This window comes from Pan paniscus, chromosome 21, assembly GCF_029289425.2.
Source record: "Pan paniscus chromosome 21, NHGRI_mPanPan1-v2.0_pri, whole genome shotgun sequence".
NCBI classification, from domain to species: domain Eukaryota; kingdom Metazoa; phylum Chordata; class Mammalia; order Primates; family Hominidae; genus Pan; species Pan paniscus.
In genome coordinates, this window is record NC_073270.2 from 43,677,216 (window position 1) to 43,685,170 (window position 7,955).

A 7,955-nucleotide genomic window follows, 5' to 3' on the forward strand; every position below is an offset into this window, starting at 1 on the left:
TAATTTTGTATTTTTAGTAGAAATGGGGTTTCTCCATGTTGGTCAGTCTGGTCTCGAACTCCCGACCTCAGGTGATCCGCCCACCTCCGCCTCCCAAAGTGCTGGGATTACAGGCGTGAGCCACTGCGCCAGGCCTAAAATGGAATCTTACAGTGGTTTCAATTTACATTTCTCCTGGGAGTGAGATTGGCCATCTTTTTGCTTGTTTAAGAACCAAACCACATGTGCTCCATTTTCTGTGAACTGACACCTCATAATCTTTTTTACTGGCTTGTTGATTGCCATCTTATTGATTTGTAGGAGTTCCTTCTGAGATGAATTGAAAACTTTTTTTTTTTTTTGGTCTTTTGGCTTTGTTTACAGTGTCTTTTTGTATTTGTCAAGTAAATGTTTTTAATCGTTAAGTAGTTTGTACATATTAATCTTCCATTTTATCATTTCTGTGTTTCCTTTCATTTATATAAATGTAAATTTGATCCTTCAGGAATTGAAATTGTTTTAAGGTATGAGGGGGGACCCAATTTTATTGTTTTCTAGATTTTAAACTTTTTCTATCTCATCTTGGCATGATTTATTTTTCCCCACTGATTTGAAATGCTACCATTATTATATTCCAAGCTCCCACATATAAATGGACTACTTCTCAACTTTCTTTCCTACTCCTTTGATCTCATTCATAGGTCAGTACCACACTGTTTAAATTATTATAGTTTTATAACTTATTTTAATACATTTTAAGGCTGTTTTTGACTCCACTTTCTGTTTAATTTTTATTTCCACAACTTGCCTGGATTCATCTTTGCTTTTCCATGTGAACTAGAATAATCTTATCCACTTAAAAAATTGTCATTTCAGTTGGGATCATGTTAATTCATAAATTAACACAGGAAAAACTTATATATTTATGACAATGTCTTTTTTTTTTTCTTTTGAGATGGAGTCTCACCCTGTCACTTAGGCTGAAGAGCAGTGGCGTGATCTTGGCTCACTGCAACTTCCACCTCCCAGATTCAAGCCATTTTCCTGCCTCAGCCGCCTGAGTAGCTGGGATTACAGGCACCTGCAACCACACCTGGCATTTCACCTGTTGGCCAGGTTGGTCTCAAACTGCTGAGCTCAAGTGATCTGCCTGCCTCAGCCTCCCAAAGTGCTGGGATTATAAGTGTGAGCCACCATGCCTGGCCTATAACAATGTCTTTCTATGTTGTCTCAACATTCTCCTCCTTGGTACTCCCTCTTATTTTAAGACTTCTTGGCTGGGCGCGGTGGCTCATGCCTGTAATTCCAGCACTTTGGGAGGCCAAGGCAGGTGGATCACCTGAGGTCAGGAGTTCAAGACCAGCCTGGCCAACATAGTGAAAACCAGTCTCTGTAAAAATACAAAAATTAGCCCGGCATGATGGCAGGTTCCTGTAATCCCAGCTACTTGGGAGGCTGAGGTGAAATAATCGCTTGAACCCAGGAGGCGGAGGTTGCAGTGAGCCGAGATCATGCCATTGCTTTCTGGGTGACAGAGCAAGACTCCCTCTCAAAAAAAAAAAAAAAAGACTTCATTTTTGTGCTTCTCCAAAGAGTATTTTAAAAATAAGATAAATTTTTGCATGACTAGAGGGCAGTAGATATGCATAGATATGTGATAGAGGTATGGATTGATAATAGTATGTGTGGAATATAGAAAATGTTAATTTTAGAATCAAAATGGTGAGTATAAGAATGTTCTCTCTACCAAATTATTTCAACTTTAATGCATGTTTAAAATTTTTTATAAGATGATGCAGAGGAGAGAGCATTTAGAAGTTTTCTTCCTATCGCCCTTTGTGATGCGCCCCTTCATCAACTAAGACGCACCCAAAGGTTAAGGAAACAGTTACTTAGGGGTTGAGGGTTCAGGGGCTGGCTGGCCTGGCAAAATTTTAAATTCCTATGGCTAAACTGCCTAACTAATGGAGCTATCAGTTCTGATTTACAACTCAGACCACTGCAACTCTGATTGGACAGAGGATCTGCTTTACAATCATTCATTTTTTGTTTTTTGTTTTTTGTTTTTTGAGACAGGGTTTCGCTCTGTCACCCAGGCTGGAGTGCAGTGGCACAATCTCGGCTTACTGCAACTTCCACCTCCCAGGTTCAAGAGATTCTCCTGCCTCAGCCTCCCGAGTTAGCTGGGATTACAGGCCTGTGCCACCAAGCCTGGCTAATTTTTGTGATTTTCGTAGAGATGGGGTTTCGCCATGTTGGCCAGACTGGTCTCAAACTCCTGAGCTCAAGTGATCCGCCCGTCTTGGCCTCCCATAGTTCTGGGATTACAGGCGTAAGCCATAGCACCCAGCTTACAATCATTATCTTCTGATAAGCATCTGCAGACCTTAAGCCAGTTTCAGCAGTTTATAGAGGCTGCAGATACCATGTACCTGGTGGGGGAAGGAGGAATCAGGTGAAAAACCAGTACAAGCAATACAAATTCAATACAGTGGCTGGACACATAAGTTAAAATACAGAAACAGGCAGGGCGCGGTGGCTCACGCCTGTAATCCCAGCACTTTGGGAGGCCGAAGCGGGTGAATCACAAGGTCAGGAGATCGAGACCATCCTGGCCAACATGGTAAAACCACATCTCTACTAAAAATACAAAAATTAGCGGAGCATGGTGGCGGGCGCCTGTAGTCCCAGCTACTCGGGAGGCTGAGGCAGGAGGATTGCTTGAACCCGGGAGGCGGAGGTAGCAGTGAGCTGAGATCGCGCCGCTGCACTACGGCCTGGCGACAGAGAAAGATGCTATGTCAAAAAACAAACAAACAAACACAGAAACATACTGTCTTTGTGTCCTATACTTCATCTTTTGATAAACAGAGCCACATTCCACTTCCTTTTCATGCTAAAACCCACCCTAGCCGGGTGCAATGGCTCACACCTGTAATCCCAGCACTTTGAGAGGCTAAGGTGGTCAGATCACTTGAGATCAGGAGTTCAAGACCAGCCTGGCCAACATGGTGAAACCCTGTCCTACTAAAAATACAAAAATTAGCCAGCGTGGTGGCGGGCCCCTGAAATCCCAGCTACTCGGGAGGCTGAGGCAGGAGAATTGCCTGAACCTGGGAGGCGGAGGTTGCAGTGAGCACGCCACTACACTCCAGTCTGGGTGACAGAGCGAGACTCCATCTCAAACAAACAACCAACCCACCCTAAAGTGAACAAGGGATGTATGTTATATGTATGCTTACCCATTATGCATGCACTCGGCTCCCCTCATAAATACGTACAGCTTTTCCCCTAAACCTGCTGAATATGTACAATACCAGCACTGTGAGTCGTAAAACCCAACCCGTACTTCTCTTTGAAGAGAAGGCACCTTTGGCCTGTGCTAGAGACTTTCTCTTCCTGGTATGCAAACTGATATCACCAATAAAGCTTTCCTTCCTATTTAGCCATCCTGGTGGTCTTGTGGGTGACACCCTGCATATTTTTGTTGAATTAATTCCTAAATACTTTTTGTTGTTACTATTATAATTAACTGTTTTCTTCTATTATGTCTTCTAACTCAGCAGTCCCCAACCATTTTGGCACCAGTGACCGGTTTCTTGGAAAATAATTTTTCCGTGGACCGGGTGGTGGGGCACGGGGTGGGATATGGTTTGGGGATAAAACTCTTCCAGCTCAGATCATCAGGCATTCAGTTCTCATAAGGAGCACGCAACCCAGATCTCTTACATGCGCAGTTCACAATAGGGTTCACGCTCCTATGAGACTCTAATGCCCCTGCTGATCTGACAGGAATCAGGCGATAATGCTCACTTGCCTGCTGCTCACCTCCTGCTATATGGCCCGGTTCCTAACAGGTCACAAACTGGTACCGGTCCGTGGTCTAACTAGTTGTTCTTTGTATAACTGTGAAGGCTATTGGCTTCTGTATTTTAGCTTATGTATCGGCCACTTTATTGACTCAGTATTGCTTGCACTGGTTTTCACTTGATTCCTCCCTCCCCCACCAGGTACCTGATATCTGCAAGCAAGATGATCTCCCTCATTTCTTTCCAAATCTATATACTTTTTATTTCTTTCTTTGGACTAATTGAATTGGCCAGTATCTCCAAGACAATGTTAAATGATAGAACTGCTTTAGAACATCTTTGTCTTGCTTTTAACTTTAATGAGAATGCTTCTTTTGTTTGTAATGCTGACTTTGAATATACTTCTGGAGTCTCTTGTGAATGTTTTAGGAGACTCAAACCCGATTGATGAGGCACACAAACACTTCAGTATGAATGTTCATTTCAAGCTGGCACCATTTAAGCCAGGTTCTAGGACTATGTCTGTACTCCCCACCTCAACCCCACCCCACCACCACCTTCCAGACAAAAGGAAAACATTTTTGGAATGACACTCAGTACTTTGCCTTAGTCACCTTCAGGTGTAGCCCTGGAAGCCAACAGGTATAACATTTAGAGCAGGGGCTTTGGGGTCTGATAGACATGGGTTCGAATCCAAGCTCTGCCACCTTTGAGGTAGATGGCATTTGATGCACTTCCTCCCATTTGAACTTCGGTTTCCTTGGAGAATTTGAGGGGACACGGAGCTCAGCATCTAGCACAGTAAGGCTGCTCTCATTTACCAGCATGGGGAGTGGGACGAGCAGGGCCTGGGGGATCTGCATTAATGATAAGTTTCTTTTTTAAAATTAATTAATTAATTTATTTTGAGATGGAGTCCCACTCTTGTTGCCCAGGCTGGAGTGCAATGGTGCAATCTCAGCTCACTGCAACCTCTGCTTCCCGGTTTCAAGTGATTCTCCTGCCGCAGCCTCCCAAGTAGCTGGGATGATAGGTTCACAACACCACGCCTGGCTAATTATTGTATTTGTAGTAGAGAGGGGGTTTCACCATGTTGGCCAGGCTGGTCTCAAACTCCTGACCTCATGTGATCCTCCCGCCTCAGCCTCCCAAAGTGCTGGGATTACAGGCGTGAACCACTGTGCCTGGCCATTAATGATAAGTTTCCTTCATGCTAAAGTTTGTGAGGTATTGGAAATCACTTGTGCATAACAAGTGACTGGAAAAGACAGACTCCACGCTGAGCACTGTGGTCATTTCTGAGAAGTGGGATAGAAGAAATACATACATCCTAGGAGGCTGACTATTTGTAAAGGGCAAGGATTACATCTGTAACTTGAAACATCTATAAATATTTAAAGAGAACCAATCGGGAAACAAAAGTAAATAAAATGGGGGAAATGAAAGAATGCCAGGGTTGGCAGGAATCCTAGTATGTGCACCATCTGGTGTCTGAGTCCCTTTGACAATGTCTCTCCCTTCAGGGATGAGATGCATTTTCCTTCTGAAAACAGCCCTTGCTGACCCGACCTAGAGCAGACCCTGGAGCTATGTCCTACTTTGCCTCCAGCCTCTCCCACCCTCTCCCCAATCCTAATTCTTTTTTTTCCTTCTCCTCCTTTCCTCCTCTTTTTTTTTTCTTCTTGATTTAGTCCCATTAGTTTAGGTTTTTTTCACTCTTTTCAGACCACTTGTCTCAGAAAAGACTTGCCTAGTCTCTCAGCGTGTGTATCTTGATTGGTCTAAGCCAGGGGCTCTTAACATGCAGTCCACAGACTACCTCAACCAAGGAGTCTGTGGATGGAATGCATAGGATTCACAAACTTGGATGGGGGAAAAGGAAAAGAAGCTACACCTTTATTTTCACTAACATTTAACTGAAATTTAGCATTTGCTTCTCTTATGAATGTAAGGAACAAACCATAGTTGCATTAGCAGTACTTGTGATTTTGTCACCAAAAGAAGTGAAATATTTTTTCATATCACAAAACATTTGTTGCAGGTATCTCACAATACTGTTTACCCTCATTGCTGCTTCAAAATTATAGTTATTAGATCAGCTGCTAGATTTTATTTAACATGCTAATAAAGAAGCATATTTGTTCCTGTAACATACTTTTAAAAATATATTTTGAAAACTGTATTCAATATAATTAGTTTTCTTTGCAATTCTATCATTTTATTTATTTATTTTTCATTTTATTTTATGTAGTTAAAACAGTATTATGAGAAGGCATCCATCCATAGGCTTCACCAGACTGCCAACGGGTCCACTAAACAGAAGAGATTGATAAGCCTTGGTCTAAGCCAATCCTACAATTTCATTTTTCTTGCTTTTTTCATCTTTCTTTCATTTTTCTAAGGACTGGCTTACAAGTGTTATATGACCTGAGGTGAAATTTGAGGGCACTTGTGCTGGAAGGAAAAGGGAGTCCCTCTTGGAAAAGGTTTCTTGTGATCTGAGGGGACATCTGCTGAAGGGAAGGGGGAGTCCCTCGTGGAAAAAGTTTCTTAACTTTTAAAAGGAGACACAAGGAAGACATGCTTTCCTCCTCTGCTTCTTGGTGTCTGACCATGTTAGGTTGGGGGTTTCTTCCACTGATAGGCACCCATGAGGAGAGCTGCTGACCTACTGAAGACGGCAGAGATGATTGATGGTAAAAGCCTGGGTCTTTGAGGACACAGTTGAGTTGGTGGCTTAGCCAGACACAGAACTACTCTACCTTTGGACTCCTGTTGTCAATGGATACATCCCTCACAATGAAGTACAGTTTGGGTCAGTTGTCTGTTACTTGCAGCCTAGAGCGCCTTCTCTAATCCATCGTGCTATTTTTGTTGCCCAGTGTTTTCCACTCTTGGTCCTATCTCTGGGTTGACAGAGAACAAAGCTGGCATCTTCTTTTATCTGATCCTTACTCAGATTGGTCAGATCTTTTTTGCTTGAGGTTGAACATCTTCAGGTCCTTCAACTAGACTCAAGAGGCATGGTTTTGAGACCTTTATCCATCCCTACTACGTGTGTCTATCCAGGTCAGTGGTTTTCAAACTTTAGCATGCATCAGAATCATGCTGTTTGTTAAAATTAGCTTGTTAAAATGCAAACTTCTGGGACCCACTGCAGAGTTTCTGATTCAGTAGAACTGGAGTGGTGTCCAATAATTTGCATTTCTAACAAATTCCCATATAATGCTGATGCTGCTGGTGTTGGAGACGACAGTTTGAAAACCACTGGTCAGCCAGGTGTGGTGGCTCACGCCTGTAATCCCAGCACTTTAGGAGGCCGAGGCGGGCGGATCACAAGGTCAGGAGATCAAGACCATCCTGGCTAACATGGTGAAACTCCGTCTCAACTAAAAAATACAAAAAATTAGCCGGGTGTCATGGCGGGTGCCTGTAGTCCCAGCTACTCAGGAGGCTGAGGCAGGAGAATGGTGTGAACCCGGAAGGCGGAGCTTGCAGTGAGCCGAGATCACGCCACTGCACTCCATCCTGGGCGACAGAGCGATGTCTAAAAAAAAAAAAAAAAAAAGAAAACCACTGGTCTAGGTCCCTATGAAAACATAGTTCCTCAAGATAAAACCACTAATCAAGTTCAGCAGAGCAGAGCTATCACCTCCTTCAATACTGATAGCATGCTCCTATTATTGCAGCCCAAGTTACAAGCTACTTTCTTATGCTGCTGAAATCTATGCCAACCAAAACTCTGAAACCTATTTCATACATGTGGCTTCTAAACCCTCTCTCTGTTCTTTAAATAGGGGGCTATCACTTGTCAGTGCTTATGGTGTGCTAAGTGTTTTATGAGTTATATCATTTGATTCTCACAATAACCTTTGACACAGGCGATGATCCCTTTCTGGAGAGACTGGTAACTATAAAAATAAAGAAAAAAAACTTACCAAAGTCATCCAGCTGGTAAATATGTGACGGGAGCAGGATTTGAGTCTGGGTTATAGAACTCTATAATTGAGAACATTCCTCCTGCTTAACAGCATCTATTAATCAGCTGCCCTGCAGGGCTCAAGACAAATTTACCTAATTGTGCCTCATCCAGCTCCTTTCTCTTTCTTGTTCACAGGGTCATTGCTTGTGATTTTTGTCAAATGCTCCAGGTTTCTTGAGCCTCCA